Source organism: Ascaphus truei, chromosome 5, assembly GCF_040206685.1.
Source record: "Ascaphus truei isolate aAscTru1 chromosome 5, aAscTru1.hap1, whole genome shotgun sequence".
NCBI classification, from domain to species: domain Eukaryota; kingdom Metazoa; phylum Chordata; class Amphibia; order Anura; family Ascaphidae; genus Ascaphus; species Ascaphus truei.
Genome location: NC_134487.1, coordinates 43,529,330 through 43,546,802, shown reverse-complemented (window position 1 = coordinate 43,546,802; position 17,473 = coordinate 43,529,330).

Sequence of the window (17,473 nt, the reverse complement as noted above, 5' to 3'; positions counted from 1 at the left end):
GGGAGCGACTATCTTTTCTAAATTGGATTTAAGAGGTGCCTACAATTTAGTAAGGATACGTGAGGGAGACGAGTGGAAGACTGCTTTTAACACCCATGACGGACACTATGAATACCTGGTCATGCCGTTCGGTCTGTGCAGTGCACCAGCAGTCTTCCAGGATTTCGTCAATGAGATTTTTCGGGACATTCTTAACCAATTCCTTATTGTCTACCTAGATGACATCCTAATTTTTTCTAAATCCACTCAAAAACACATCAAACACGTTCAACAGGTGCTGTTACGCCTCCGGGAGAACCATCTCTTTGCGAAATTGGAGAAATGCCAGTTCCATCTCACGTCCGTGGCATTTTTGGGATACGTTATCTCTGACTCCGGATTCAATATGGATCCAGAAAAATTTAAGGCTATTTTTGACTGGTCCCGCCCAACCACCCTCAAGGCCGTGCAACGCTTTTTAGGTTTTGCAAACTATTACCGGCGCTTTATTCGAAATTTTTCTTCTTCGGTATCTCCCATAACTGCTCTTATGAAGAAGGGTGCAGATCCCTCATCATGGTCTGAGACCGCCATACGGGCATTCAATCTTCTAAAAAAGGATTTTGTGTCTGCCCCTATCCTCACCCACAGAGATCCTAAACTTCCCTTTACCCTGGAGGTAGATGCCTCTGACATCGGGGCTGGGGCTGTCCTGTCCCAAAGGACTTCTCCCTTAGCCAGACTACACCCATGTGCCTTCTTTTCGAAGAAATTATCGTCCGCAGAACGGAATTACGATGTCAGGAACCCGGAGCTTTTGGCTATCAAGTTGGCATTAGAAGAGTGGAGACACTTCTTAGAAGGTACGGAGACACCCATAACCATACTCACAGACCATAAGAACCTTCTCTACTTAGAAGGGGCACGTCGTTTGAGCTCTCGACAAGCCCGCTGGGCACTATTCTTTTCACGATTCAATTTCCTCATCTCCTTCTTTCCTGGCTCCAAAAATCTGAAGGCGGACGCCCTGTCTCGACAGTTCCTTGCAGAGGACAAGTCTGAAGAGCAGCTAGAGACGATTATTCCCTCTAGATGTATTCTGTCCGCCAACTCCTTTGATATTATGGACAAGATTCAATCCAAGCAATCACAGACTCCGATGGGGTTCAAGGTTCCGGACGGAAGACTCTAAACGGCACCCCAACACCGCAAGAGGGTTCTCGAGTGGTGCCATTCCTCTAAATCGGCAGGACATCCAGGGATACGGAAAACCAACGACCTTGTTCAACGTACCTTCTGGTGGCCAGAGAGGGCTAAGGATGTGGAGGAGTTTGTTAAAGCGTGTGGCACTTGCGCTCGTAACAAAGTACCCCGGGTCAGACCAGCAGGCCTTCTTCTTCCTTTACCCATTCCAGACCGCCCCTGGAACCATATTTCTATGGACTTCATTGTAGAGCTCCCAGACTCCAAAGGGAAGAATACGATTCTTGTGGTAATTGATCGTTTTTCCAAACAGACGCACCTTGTTCCCTTGAGGGGTCTTCCGAATTCCTCCAGGCTTGCGGAAGTTTTCATCCAGGAGATTTTTCGTCTTCACGGAGTGCCTTCAACCATTGTCTCTGATCGTGGGTCCCAATTTGTGTCAAGATTTTGGCGAGCCTTTTCCCGAAAATTGGGTATTTCACTTCAATTCTCCTCGGGATACCACCCACAGACCAATGGGCAGACGGAGAGGGCCAACCAAAACCTGGAACAATACCTTCGGTGTTTTATAACCGATACACAGGATGATTGGGTGGATCTGCTTCCTTGGGCCGAGTTTGCTCTTAACTCCCTTCGCAATGACTCCACTCAAGAATCTCCGTTCTTCATAAATTGTGGCTTTCATCCTTCCCGTTTACCCTTCTCCCCTCTATCCTCAGGAGTACCAGCGGTTGACAAGCACATCTCCCGGCTGAAAGACTTTTGGACGAGGATTCAGGAGAACTTAAAGGTGGCCACAGGGAGACAGAAACTCCAGGCAGATCACCTTCGACGCCAGGTGCCGGAGTTCGCCCCAGGAGACAGGGTGTGGCTTTCGTCCAGGAATATCCGACTAAAGGTTCCTACCATGAAGCTAGCTCCCAAGTTCCTCGGTCCCTTTCCCGTGGTCAGGAGGATTAATCCTGTGACTTATCATCTGCGCCTTCCACCCTCGATGAAGATACCTCCAGTCTTCCATGTATCTTTGCTTAAACCAGCATTTCAGAGTCCTCGCTTTTCTAAGACTACTTCTCCTCCACTTCCTCTGCTGATTCAAGGTCAACAGAAGTACGAGGTCCAGTCTATCCTGGATTCTAGGATTTCCAGAGGAGGAGTACAATACCTGGTCCACTGGTCCACTGGAGGGGGTTCGGACCAGAGGAACGTTCATGGATTCCCCACCGGGATCTCCATGCACCTCGACTCGTCCAGGCTTTCCATCGTAGGAATCCCTCCAAGCCATGTCATGGATGCCCAGAGGTCGCCCCTGAAGGGGTGGGTACTGTAAGGATCCGGGTGTCACGCCGCTCTCGGCGTGCTCCCCACTCACCTGCAGCTCCGGCGGGTCCTCCCGCGGCACACAGGCAGCCTTCCTACAAGACACCGATCGCAGCTCCTCGTGCGCGCGCACGCCAATGCTCCTCTTCAATGGTTGGTCCTGCGGGTATGCCCGGTCACGCGCCCGCAAGCGCTGCTACACGGAGGCGCGGCCACACGGAGGCAAACCAGACCCTTAAAGGCACAGTACCTCAAACTATTGCTGCTACTAAATACAACCTTACTACTGGGCTTTATGGCTCCTCCCCTGGGACTCATGCTGGACCTATCCCTGCCGTAGCCTGGCCCTTCCACACACCCCCACCTTGCTGCGCTGCCATTGGGTCCTCTCTCCCATATATACCCTACAGTTTCACTAACTTGTCGGCTGAGCATAGAACCAGTTGTTCTCATCACTCTCTGCCTCCCTAGTCCTGTCTTGTCCTGTCTTGTTTTGCAGTCTTCCTCGTGTACTGAACCGGCTTCCTCTACGACTACCCGTACCTCTGGCATCCCGAACTTGGCATATGGCAATATGACTCTCCGCACCTCTGGCACCCCGAACCCGGCAAACGGTAAACGATTACATCCTTCTCTATAACCCAGGACTTGGCGAACAGCACCCTCTACCATCCGTACCTCTCCTGCCCCGACCCGGACTCCCAGACCACTCTACTCTCAAGACGTGCCCTCGTGGCTGTGGGTGGCGTTATATCCTATCCCACCTCAGCACCGTGGTCCCGCCTCGTTTGTGGTGAGCTCGTCCTGACAGTAACGTTGTTTCCCCCACCCTCTGGGGGACTCTGACATTACTGGTCATGTGGTGCATGATACCTGCTGGTAACAGGAGGGCTGAGCTGTCCGCCAATGGTAGTGGGGACACAGGATCAGGTTTCTGGGGTACATTACCCACATGGTTCTCAAGCGGTGCAGTGCCTCCATCTGCTGAAGACTCAAGATGAATAGAGGCGATCTCCTACGGTAGAATTATTCCCTCTCCTACCAGTAAGATTACACACCAGACAGGCGGTATATGCAAACAGGAACAGTCTTTATTGAATACACCACAACACAGCAATGGTCTGCCCAATCACAGCTTCTCGGGATCAGCTATCCACTGGGATGGTCCCTGGACAATCACTAAAGGTCAGGGCCCCTGCAGCTGTCCTAGCATTTCCCTATTAGGAGTCAGGGTATAGGTCTACACTAACTCTCCCGCAAGGGGGAGAGGATCAGGGAAGGCCTCAATCTCAGGCTCCCTATGTGCAACCTTGCCTCTCACAAGTGGGGAGAGGCACTACTGAATTTGGGGCGGTACTGCCTTTAAGCACAGCCAATAGGAGGGCACCAGATCTGTCCCACGATTGGACATGCTCAAGCCTGATGTCACCACCTCCCACTGTCAATCAAGTGCAACACCATGGCGTGGGAAAAAATCATATTAACTGTGTGCAAGGCCAGCTCTTACCAAGGCATACTGCAAGTACAAGGGCAGATTAGTAGACACAGATGGCATGGCTACACATACATATCTTCACTTTAGTAAAAATTAAAATAATTGCATTTTACCATCTCAATAGGATCTGTATAATATACAATTTGCCACACAAAAGACAGCAATCCCATTATAATCCAGACTACCTGCTGAGAAAATTAACATGTTCAAAATTCTCAGCAGAAGGCACTCCTAATGGGAGTCATTCACCACAGTCTTAGGATAAACAATACAGATCCCTTCAGGGATGACATGCATTTCCAAATCCATCATCTGGGTATATCACATCAATTATCACAATCAATGTATTTATGCAGGAAGTTATGTACTAAAAATACATTTGAAGGAAGATGTGGGTAAGCACCTGAAATTCATTTTTTTTTACATTTCAAGCTATTTCTGTATTTTGAGAATTGGTATAAAATGCATATAATAAAGAAGAGACTGTTTGCAAATGTTTTGCAAGTCTGTAGAGAAAGAATTTTGAATAACCCTAATTAGCATTGTACATAAATTGAGTGTATCAGAATAACCTAATCAATTCATGAATTGTTTCCAATAATTTATATAGATTGTAGACCCAAGTATGCCGACGCCGAAGTGGTCAAAATCCGAGGCTATTCTATTCCGTGATAGCAGTAAGAATATTGTGGGAAAGTACCTGTAGGAAAATGGACACGAGAGAAGGACCATATTCAGTTTTACAAAAATTGTGTGCCAATTCATCTGTCATTATTTCTTGATCTTAATCTTCTATCTTCTTCTTGTAATCCAAAAAATCCCATGGTAGATCCCAACCGATGTTGTCTCGTTGTCTTCTTCGGCTCAAATGGGCGGGAACTGGTTTAACAGCCATCTGATTGGCTGTTAAAACCATGTGCCGACTTTAATTTATTTTTTTAATGACGTAATTTAAAGGGAATGATGCCAGCCAATCAGTTTGGCTGTGCTTCACTTCCCTTTAACATTATGTCACTAAATCCAAGATGGCCAGCTTCACGTGGTATTTCAGCCAATCAGAGCGTGGGAACAAATTCCCCAATCTGATTGGTTGCTGTACACCATGTGACGGAGTCATTTTAGGTGAAGTATGTGACATAATCCAAAGGGAGTCACATGGTGTACTACAACCAATCAGATTGGGGATTTAGTTCCCACAATCTGATTGGCTGAAATACCGGCCATCTTGGATTTAGTTACATCATGTTAAAGGGAAATAAAGCACAGCCATTCTGATTGGCTTGCATCATTGCCTTTAAATGACATAATTAAAAAAAAATTAAAGTCGGCACATGGTTTTAACAGCCAATCAGATGGCTGTTAAACCAGTTCCCGCTGAAATGTGACATCACAAGCCCTATTTAAGGCCGTGACGCCTCATTTGAGCCCAAGAAGTCAACCAGACAACATTGGTTGGGATCTACCATGGGGCATTTTGAATAACAAGAAGAAGATAGAAGATTAAGAAGATCAAGAAATAATGACAGATGAAGATAGAAGAAGCTGATAGAAGAAGCTGATTAAAGATAGAAGAAAGAAGATTTGGGTACCTGATCCGGATCTTCATGGCGGATGGCATCGGATGCTGTTTGAGGCCTTTGAGGTACGTGAACTTCCTGTTTCCCCGGGAGTCGGAGGGCCAGCGCTTCTAATGGTAAGTGAAATATTGCATATTTGTAAATGTATTTTTTTACAGGTTTTGACATTTGATGTGTATTTTTTTTTTTTGCCACATTGACTGAAACGTATTCATTTATACCACTTTAGGGTACAGATCAATACATTATTAGGATAATATTTTGGGAGCATTTCTTGCTTTGTATTGATTTTTGCGATGTTAGTTTATTATGTGGATGTACTTGTTTGGTATTTTGTTTTTTATTTAAATAAAATGTTGGTGATTGATTTTCGTTTTTTAATTAATGATGTGTTGTGTTGGCTAATGTGTTGTATTTCAGATATTTTTTAATAATTAATTTCTTTGTAGGTTAATGCTTCAATTAATTCATTACTGTTATATTAATTAATTAGTTTGGTTAATGGTACAATTAATTCATTGCTCTTGTATTAATTCATTGCTCTTGTATTAATTAATTGGTTTGGTTACTGGTACAATGAATTCATTGTTGTTGATCTGGTTATTGCTTGTATTAATTGCATTAGCTGGCTATTGTTTTTATTTAGTTAATTGTGTTTTTTTGGAGTTTTGTAATGTTTTATTATTGTGTGTTTTGAGCATTACTGTATTTTGACTAGGGTGCCCATTGAGTGCTATAGAGACTTATCATGCCCATATTTTTTTTTTTGAACCTTTACTGCATAGGCGCCTAAGTGTGGCTACATCTGTATCACAAAGGTATCAGCTTGCTACAATGTTAGTTGGACTAAGGTTCCTGTTCCATATGCTGTGAAGCCGCTTCCCAATGAAAAGAATGAGGAACGACTATGTCACTGCATATTAAATAATGGCCTGTCTTGGAGCTTCAGTTTGATTAGATGAGAAGTCATTTTAGACATACACACATAATGGACATACAGTAGTTAAATCATTAGTGAAGTACCCCGCTACAGCTGAATAGAATAAGTGTATGTGGGATAAGGTGCTAATGGGTGATGTAGTAGGTAAATATGAAAGAGCAAGAACCCACTGGAAGCACTCAATATCCCCTAATTGTATAGTGATAAATTTAAAAATATTCTTTAATGCTATGCTGGTTAAAATAATGGGTATTAAAATTCAACAATGGACACACATATATATAGACCCTGTGATGAGTATATAGGATACTCCGGGCCAGTATAGTTGGGGAAACATTTGAGGTATATTAGATCAGAACGTTCCCAGGGATCCGATATGCAGTATTCCCTATAGGTGGTAGTTTGGTATATACTGGTATAGGGGGGGAGCTGGCTGATAGCCTGTCTAAAGTACCAGACAGGTCACAGGGTAATAATGTGAGGAGGTGTAGATCTAATCACAATTGCTGCGTACCAGCAAAAGGATCAGCACAGTATATCTAATGTGTGCTCACTTTGCATAAAGTGATGGGTCCTATAAGGAAGCGGTGATGTAGGCTCTATATATGAACCCACATCTACACACCTAACAATAGCTAAGTGGCTCCAAAAATGGAAGAGCTAGCTATTGTACAAAGAGCAAAAATGGAAAGGTGTATAGATTCCTATAGACAGTGTGGTTATCTGTATACCTGTGCGCATATTTATGAATGCGCTTCCATTGTCAGGAATTCTACTACCATTATGATCTCTGTATAGTGTGGTTGACCTTTCTATTAAATCAGAGAAGGTGCCCAGGTGGATATATATTGAAGCATGCAAAGTGAAGATACTGCCAATATGCAGAGATATATACACAGATAACTGATTGCTGACTGAGCATATGATTAAATGACCCAATGATGACTTGGCCAGTCACATATGCTGCATAAATGTGCTCACAGTATTTACCTCAAGTAGAGCTTGTAAACTCCATACATATGGAGAGCTACTGTCACTAATTAACATATACACTGTAGCTACCCTACTCCTAGGAACGGTGTGGCTGTTGGTATGCCTATGCACATATTCATGAATGTGCTACCACCATTAGGAGTCTATAATTACTAATGTCACAGTGAAACAAATGAAAATCAGATAGCTCTCCCCTCACCAGATATCCCCGAGTCACCACTTGGACTCCTGCCCACTTTTGAGGGAAGTGCACATGAGCCGTCTGGCAGCTGTATGCTGTGATACTGGAAATGCTGCCACGTGAATGCTGACGGCGCGCGTGCACGTGACGGGTGCCGACGCGCGCGTTTCACGATTGGAAACGCTTTCTCAAGGCTAGGTTAGTGTGAGGGGGAAGTCCCATAGATCGTGATGCTGGTTATATATGTATTGGTGTGCTTCTATTGGCTGGCGGCTTCATCATAGAGGTGTGTCTATGCAGTGCTGTAGTGGAAGCACTAATACAGCACTCTCTGATAAGCACAGACTGTCCTCCTGGCCATATGTTGATATGTGTACACTTATGCTGCTAAACTGCTATATTTAGAGTAAATAGCCTTGCTGCATATACTCACTGCTCCCAGTGTAAAGTACATCTGGTAGTCAGTGATGTGTGAGAATGGTATTGGGTTGAGTGAAATTATTAACCCCTAAAGAGAGTTCTGTTGAAAAAAGAAGAGCTCTTAATCAACTCAGATGAAGCATATAAAATACATTTTAACCAGAGAATAGCATAATCATCTTCTGTGTAATTATAAGCAGAATTAAGATGTGGATGAATGCATACCTAACCTGGTATAAGGATAGTACGTCAAAGCTATTTCATAAACAGGCAGGTAACATAGATATGTGAGACATAATGTGATCAATATGTCATGATCCCATGATAGCAATCTGTTTCACATTGTCCCCCTTATTAAGTGGCTTAGACCGAATAAATATACACTGGGAAATCACTATGTGTGACATTATGTGATTACTGGATGACTCAGGTCTGTATACTGCATGAGGCGAATGACAGATAAGTGTATATATATATAGAGATGGATTATATACCCTTATATTATAAGGGGATAAACACCTAGGGGAATACACCCGCAGCTCAAGTGTGACTTATGAAAACATAATAGCTAGGTTACCATGGTCTTAAATGATTGGGGTGAACACAAACCCCTCGTTCAAACCTTTGGGTGTTAGTGTCTGTAGTGTATATATCCATCTTGCCTCTTTTTGCAACAGAACTGAGTCCCAGTCCCCGTGTCGTCGGTCCATTGAGAATTGGTCCATGCCGATGAATTTAACATGTGTTTGTGTATCTGGATGAACAGAGTTAATGTGTCTTGCTAAAGGCTTATCCAATTTGTTTCGAATGGAACCAATATGTTCCAAGACCCTTACCTTAAATGGGCGACGGGTCTTGCCAACATATACTTTGCCACAGTCACAGATCGCTTGGTATATAACACCTGTGGTGTGGCAATTAATGAATTTCCTTATGTTAAACGTCTGTGTCCCATTCCAATTGGAAAAAGTGCTGGTGGTAAGTATGTGGTCGCACGCCTTGCATTTACCGCATTTAAATGATCCTGTGGTTTAGGAGGTATCCATGTTCTTTTTACCTCTTCATTGAAGTGGCTATGGACCAATAGATCATTTAGACTTCTGGCCCTTCTAATGACTAATGATGGATAGTCCTTCAAAAATTCACCAATGGTGTTATCTGCTTTCAGGATATGCCAATGTTTGTTAATTATATCCCTTGCGAATTTCCACTGGCTATTGAATGAGCCAATAAATCTGACTGTTTTGTCATCTTTGTTAATAATCTTGTTCTGTAACAATGAATTACGTTGGGTGTACTTTGCCCTCTTGTATGCCAGCTTAACTATTCGTTTACTGTAGCCACGTTCGTAGAACCTCTCAGCCATCAGACCTGCCTGTTCCTCAAAATCTGTATGATTACTGCAGTTGCGTTTCAATCTCAGAAACTGTCCAACTGGAATGCCATTAATGAGAGATTTGGGATGGTGGCTACTGGCACAAAGAAGGCTGTTTGTGGCTGTGGCCTTACGATGAATGGTAGTGGCAATAGTGTTGTTAATGTCTCTGGAAATGCACACATCTAGGAATGTAACTTTTTCATAATCATATTCTAAAGTCAGAAACAGATTAAGTTCATTCCTATTCAAAATATCCACGAACTCCAGAAGTTTGGCAATGGTGCCATTCCATAACATCATCACATCATCGATATAGCGGACCCACATATCGATGTGTGATGTGTACGGTTCCATTGCTTCAGAAAAAACCAGCGTAGTTTCCCACCACCCTAAGTATAGGTTGGCGTATGATGGGGCACATTTAGTACCCATGGCCGTACCTTGAATCTGATGGTAATAGGTGTTTGCAAACAGGAAATAATTGTGTGTTAGTACAAACTCAATCAGTTTGGCCATGAATACATTGTGTGCTTTATAAAACATACCCCTTGTGTTGAGGAAATACATTGCTGCTTTTATGCCATCATCGTGTTTGATGCTGGTATAAAGTCCCTCGACATCCATAGTGACAAAAATGGTTTTGTCGGTTATAGTGATACCATCAAGTCTTCTCAGCACATCCTTGGTGTCTCTAAGATAGGATGGCAGAGATTGTACAAATGGACGAAGGATGCAGTCTATGTATGAGCTTGTTTTTTCGGTTAAGCTCCCAATCCCCGAAACAATTGGCCTACCTGGTGGGGGTCTCTTAGGTTTGTGTAACTTGGGCAGGCTATAAAAAGTGGCTGTTTTTGGGAACTTGACCAACATATAGTCATGTTCTTTTTGACTGATGAGCTTGCTATGTAAGCCATTTTTTAAGATATTCATTAGATCTTTTTGATACTTAATTGTTGGGTCAGTATCTAAGACATCATAACAGGCTACATCTGAAAGGAGTCTGATGTTCTCCTTCTTATAGTCAGTAGTATCCAAAACAACCAAGTTCCCACCCTTGTCTGCTGGTTTGATAGTGATACCTTTATTTTCTGTGAGTTCTTTGAGTGCTTTTTTCTCAGATCTAGTAAGATTGTCGTTAGTACGGTGATGAGTTAACAGTTCAAGGTCATTAGTAACAAGGTCCACAAACACGTCTATATTGGCATAGGTATCACCAAATGGAAGAAATCTTGAATTAGGTTTCAGATTGGTAAATGGGCCTTCCCCTATTGTTCTAGCTGAGTCCTCTTCCAATGCTAGCAGAGTGTTATAGGCCTCCATGTCCTTGCTTTCAAGGTCAGGGATATTGAGTTTGTAAGCTTGTCTGTTTGCCCTAAGTTTAAAAAACTTTTTCAGCTTGAGTTTACGGGCAAACAGATTTAGGTCTTTAACCCATTCAAATGTATTAATGTCCGTTGATGGTGAAAAAGACAGCCCTTTGCTAAGCAATGTTATGTGTGACTCATTTAAGGGGAAGGCTGACAAATTGGTGACTGGTGAAAACATGTCCCTTAGTACCGCTGCTGTTTTTTCCCCCTCTTTGATCCCCGATATGCTTGTCACCCTCTGGACCTGAGGTCCCAGACCTTTCCCCCGTCTTGTTTTTGCCTTTCTTTTGGGGTTGTCAAATTTTGCCCCAAAAAAGGAACCTGGGAGGGTAGAGTGTTTGATTCAACATTGGGGGGTGGGGGATGGGGGAAATCTCTTTCCTCATCTTCAGAGGGTTCCCAATCGGTGGAGGAGTCCTGGTACTGGGGTGCATTGTTTGGTTTAGGGACGGCCTTCTTTTTTTTGGCAAATTTGTAGCGGTATATTTTATTATCTTCAAAGTCTTTAGCGTCTCTGTTAAATTTAATCCTTTTTCTTTCTTTAATCTCACTGGAAAATTTCTCAATGCTACTCTGGAGTTTTAATTCCAGTTCAGTGAACCTGGTATTTGTTTGCCAAGTGTCGACTTCTTTTAGCCTCTCATCAATTTGTGTATTGATCTCTGTTAATCTCTTTTTCTGAAAGTCTACTAACAGTTGCATCAGCATTTTAGAACATCTATAGGGAATACTGCATATCGGATCCCTGGGAACGTTCTGATCTAATATACCTCAAACGTTTCCCCAACTATACTGGCCCGGAGTATCCTATATACTCATCACAGGGTCTATATATATGTGTGTCCATTGTTGAATTTTAATACCCATTATTTTAACCAGCATAGCATTAAAGAATATTTTTAAATTTATCACTATACAATTAGGGGATATTGAGTGCTTCCAGTGGGTTCTTGCTCTTTCATATTTACATACAGTAGTTAAAGCATATGTTTACGCATGTACAAAACCCTGCATGTAACTACTGCAGCTGCTGACCATCTTAGTTTCCAAACGTATAGGCTACTTTTTGATGATACTTCTAGATTGCTTTGTAACTCTAATAATTTCTATAATATGAAGAATAAATATTAAACCTTCCTCACAAACGTTCTTCAGTACGCTCATCCAGACTTTGAATGAAGTCTAGGATTGTAGGCGTTACAATTATAGTTTGATCTATTTTCCGCACAGAAGCCACCAATGTAAATGGCTCATCATATACACATCTTATCTTCATATGTAAATTAGGATGCGCCTTTTGTTTTTGTTTTTTCAACAATGCCATAATAAGATTAGTGGGGAAAACATTGTGAATTTCTTAACTAAGGCAATATACAGTATCAAAAGAATAAAGGAAAACCAGACAAATTAAAATTGTCTTTGATATGCAACTGCAATGAATTTTGACAGCATGCGCTCTTTGCAGTTCATTAGCATTTATGAAAATTCAAATATACACTTTGGATATGATGACTACAAAGCCCATACTGACAAACTAATTGAAGGTAAATTGAAATGAGGAGTTTATTGGAAGCATTAATTATGAAGCATTTTCCTTCCTATATAAAAACAAGCTTTTCAGGGACACAAACCACAGCACCTCTCTGATGCATCCTAGCAGAATAGCGGTAACTTACCTTTCAAATGTTAGTAAATAAGAAAACAACACGGAAACCATTTGATCCGAGGAGTGATGTTTGCTTGCTTATGTAATGGGAACAAGAAAAACCAGGCGCTTACCTTGAGTCTCAGAACAATGCTTACAGTAAAATATAGCCAATAAAATTTGGTCTCTTTTAGGTGCTTAGAGACAACCCTTAAATCCCGTCTGCTTCAACCCCAGAGTAGGGATAATCCAGAGCCCTTATACAAACATGGAAATGGAAAAATGGGGGAGCATGGGATTAGGACAATATACAATACAGATGCAAGCGATATAAGGCTGATAACGTACTGATGTAGTGGTTTGGGGGGCCAAGCTTATAATAATATACTTACACGGCCTTGTGTAAGCAAAAATCAAATATCTTTTCAGGATAAGTCCTGACTTCTCCAAACTCAGGTGTGGAAATCAATGGGGTATAGGTAGTATGTTAATACATATGTACTCACACGGCCCAGTGTGAGTCATAGTAGAGGTTCTGGTATCTTTGTGGTTTACTCAACCCGTCCAAGCTTTTAGACTGGACGCAGGGGATGGCTCTCCAGCAATACTCCAACAGGAAATCTCTCTCTAGTTGCTTGAAGTCAGTGAGTGTCTCTCCCCGGTCCCGCAGTGAAAGGGGGGGACAAGTGATGCACGATCTCAGTAAGGTTCTTTAAAAAATGGCATTTATTAATACACAAGGCCGTGTAAGTATATTATTATAAGATTGGCCCCCCAAACCCCTACATCAGTACGTTATCAGCCTTATATCGCTTGCATTTGTATTGTATATTGTCCTAATCCCATGCTCCCCCATTTTTCCATTTCCTTGCTTGCTTATGTGTTAGTATGTTTCTAATTACCCTGACAGTATATCTATTATAGTGTCTTGCACATACGTACTACTAAACAAAAAAGAATAATATTGTACAAGTAAGCAATGTTTCTTTAGGGGAATTCCATATTATACCGTGATTAAATAAAAGTTTATATTGAGCCTCATTGTGAATTAGTAGAAGTGATGAACAAATATCTTAGAATTGTTCCCAAGGAGCCAATTATGGATTTTCTCGCAAAATGTAATGAAGAGTTGTAGAAGCTGTATTGGTGCTCTCAATCATTATCATTTGCTTAGTTAGGCAAGCACACAAATAAATCTAAGGGGATATTTTGTAGGTCATACGGTTTTTCACTTTCAATGGTGAACTCCTTGGTATGTTTTTGTATATCATATTTAGTACAGTATATGGGATGTATTGGATTATATGCAGATAATATTTACTGGTTTTCAACAAACAAAGTGCACACTGTGCCCAAATGGTTAGTGTGTCTATGTATGTATATATGTATATATACTGCAACACAATCTAATAAAATTAGTGTGCTCTGCTAATACACACTGATGATGCTCTAGAGGAGTGAAACGTGTTAGGCTATTCCAATACCTCAAGAGACTCTATATTGAGCCTCCATTTTCGAAAATCAGTGCCTGCAGAGACGCAGAAGGATTGAGACCCGACTGCTGCTCCAAAGTGACAGACTGAAGTGATGTCAAATGACGAAACTGGGACTCGAGCATCCACAGAGACATCTGGAATAGCAACTGGAATAGCGTGCTAGTGTGCAAGTCACAACTGAATTTGAAAAGGTCAGTATAGTTGATGAACAGAGTCAAATGTCAATTCCATTCCTCAACACATCACCAAAAATTCCATAAGTGTTGATGCACTGCCCCTAACGAGTGGTGAGGAAAAAGGGGTCCCCCTTGCAAGAACTCCGTTCATCAACTAGACTGACCTTTTCAAATTCAGTTGTGACTTGCACACTATTACAGTTATTATTTGTCTGTTCATGCTGGTTCTTCATGCATATTTCCAGCCTTTAACATCTATGTGCAGTACTTTAAGCACCTTGTTACGGCCTCTTGTGTGTGCATGTGTATGTACTTTATAGCAACTTTCTGCAGTTACTTTGCCTTGCCCTAATTAGGTCTAGAGGTACTATACTATTTGTACCCTGTAAGTTGCTTTATATCATGTCTTGATATTGATTATAACTCTGTACATTGAATTAGGTAATTTATATTTTTGTCATACGTCCTTGAACTCACCTTTTTGTCCCCTTGTGGTTACTTGAGGTCTTTGGTTGTGTCCCCCTTATTTTAGACTTTCTCCCTTGTTTTAAGTTCATTAATTAATTGTAATTTCTACTTTTTTGGTATACCCGTGTGCTCCATTTTTGGTACTCTTTTTTGTTATTATACTGTATATATATAGTGCAGAATAAATGAGTTCTTCAGTATTAGGTGATACCTTTTTTATTGGACTAACAATTCATAGGACAAGCTTTCGAGAGTTCTCCTCTCTTCTTCAGGTCAGCATCACTGATATACACAGGAATCTTTGGCTAAAACAGTGTAGAGAGAGAAAAAAAAACTGATATGTACTGTAGGTAAGGTAGGGTGTTAAAAGTGTTTGAAGCCAGGGGAGGGTGACAAGGAAAGGTGTGGAGGGGGAGGGGTAGGGATGCTGTGGGGGAACGGGGGTGAGAACGTGTATATAAGAATAGAGGCAAGCAGGATAATTACAAACAATTTTGATAGGGTGTGAGAAAACCCATGTCCGCATTAAGTCCTTTGGTTTTGGTGTCAAAGAGTCTTATCATTCTGAGTTCAAATGTTTTCCATTCTTGGGTGCGTTTAAACATTCCCTTGAGGATTTTGATTTTTAAATCATTTATGGAATGATCTGGCTGTGAGAAATGATGTCCCACAGGTGAGCAGTATCTTCCTTCTTCGTGATGTAGTATGGAGTGTGTGCATATTCATTCTGCCTTGTAGTTTTTGGCTGGTTTCCCTAATGTAGCAACCTTGGTCACATTGGTTGCACTGAATCATATACACTATATTCCTGGATGTGCAGCTGTATGATCCTTTAACATTGATTGTTCCATGGTTGTTGGTGAATGGACTGGAGATGAGCGCATGTAAGAAGAAGAAATAGCAAAGTGTATAGTATATACTGGAGAGTGTATGAGAACAATAGGGTGAGGGATAATAATATAAGACTATGAGTACTCACATGGGCATATGTGAGCAAAATCCCTCAGCGTTGTCTTGAAGGTTTTCACTCTGGTCACAAAGTAAAATCGTCTGCTGGAACAGGTACTGGCTTGCGTGGGTCACTTGATGTGGTCCTCTTTGTTGCTCCTGGTACTTTCTTATAGCCCCAGGTTCATTCTCATAAGAGCCATATCACACAGGGAACAAACACACATAGGAAGATCCACAGTGAGTGAAAGGACAAGTAGTGAAACACACTATGGTGTCAATGGAAAATAAATGAATAAATAAATAAATACACTCACACGGGCTTGTGTGAGTGAAGACAATGAGGGCAAGTGCTTGCAGCATAGGATCCACTGTAAGTGATAACTGTGTCTGCAATCTTAGAACCGATGGTATCTTGCAGTAAAACCCGGGGTAGATTGACAACCAGGCAATGGGAAAGATAAAAAGTGATTTTATTAAACAGATAAATAAAAGTTCAAAGACTTACATCAATAATAAATGTAGTCTCTGTGGCTGGGAACAGTTCAGGTAGCAGTGAGTCCCCTTCTCCGCATCCAGATGCAGGGCTGTGTCCCGGAAACTGGAAACAACTATGGGAAACCACTGAGGGTCAGAAAGGCTCCACGCTATGCCTAGAACGACGCATTTCGGAATTCAATTTCTCTTTTTGTTCCATGGTTGTGACTGGCTGTGGGATCTTGGCATATATGTTTGCAGAGTTTGCAGCGTTTGTTGTTGCACGGTTTTGTGCCATTATCAGTGTCTTTAAGTTCGTTGTGAAGTTTTCTGCTGACTAATTTCTGTTTGAGGTTTGGTGGTTGCCGGAATGCAAGAATGGGAGGTTTGGGAAAGATTTCTTTTAATGTCGCATCCTCTGACTATCGCAACTGGACTAACACAGCTATTTTCTGCTTTATACAGTATATATACAGTATATATATATATATATATATATATATATATATATACAGTATATATACAGTATATATATATATATAATGCTATGTTGAATGTATCATACTACCCAGAGTTTTAATACTTAATTAATATAATAAATTAGTAAAATTGGTATACTAATTACTAATGTAATTATACTATCAAATTATCAAATATCACCGTTTCTATTTCATATATATATGTATACATATGTAATACTTTTGTATATAAAATCAGCAATCTATGTGCAATAGACATGAAAATACTAGTAACACCTCACAAATAATTAAATAGTCAGCAGAGTTACACTTATATACACACATTAGTGAACAATGGCTGCCACTATAAAAAAAAAAAAACCCCTTTCTCATCTTAATGATGTTCAACATTATTCCCTTAGAAAGGGAATCAGCCCAATATAGTCGTTCAAGCCCTGAGGAAATCTGGACTGCACGGTATATATCCAAAACTGTTCTCTTATGCTTAAACGGAGCTCTATATTCCCCAATCTTTTGTTTGCAATTATAACTTCGATACCCATAATTCACTTGGGTCACAATTGTGAGTAGCTACAAAATGTTTCAATAGATGAGTGAGTGGTTGGTTCTTGTCTACGAGTTCATATACATTTTTAATGTTTCTCATGTGTTCTAAAATGCGGATCTTTACGCTTCTTTTAGTTTTTCCAATGTACTGGAACCCGCATTTACACTGAATGAGATAGATCACGTAGGGGGTAAAACAATTAATAAAGCTATGAATGTTATAACTTTGTTTAGTAGCAAATGAAATAACTTGTTTGCCAGTGGACCTATGCTTACAAACCTAACATCTGTTGCACCGGTAATTGCCCTTGAGTCCTAAATGTGATCTCATTGTTCCATCTTTCACAATTTCAGGTTTAAGTTGGCTGGGGGCCAGTATCGTTTTGAG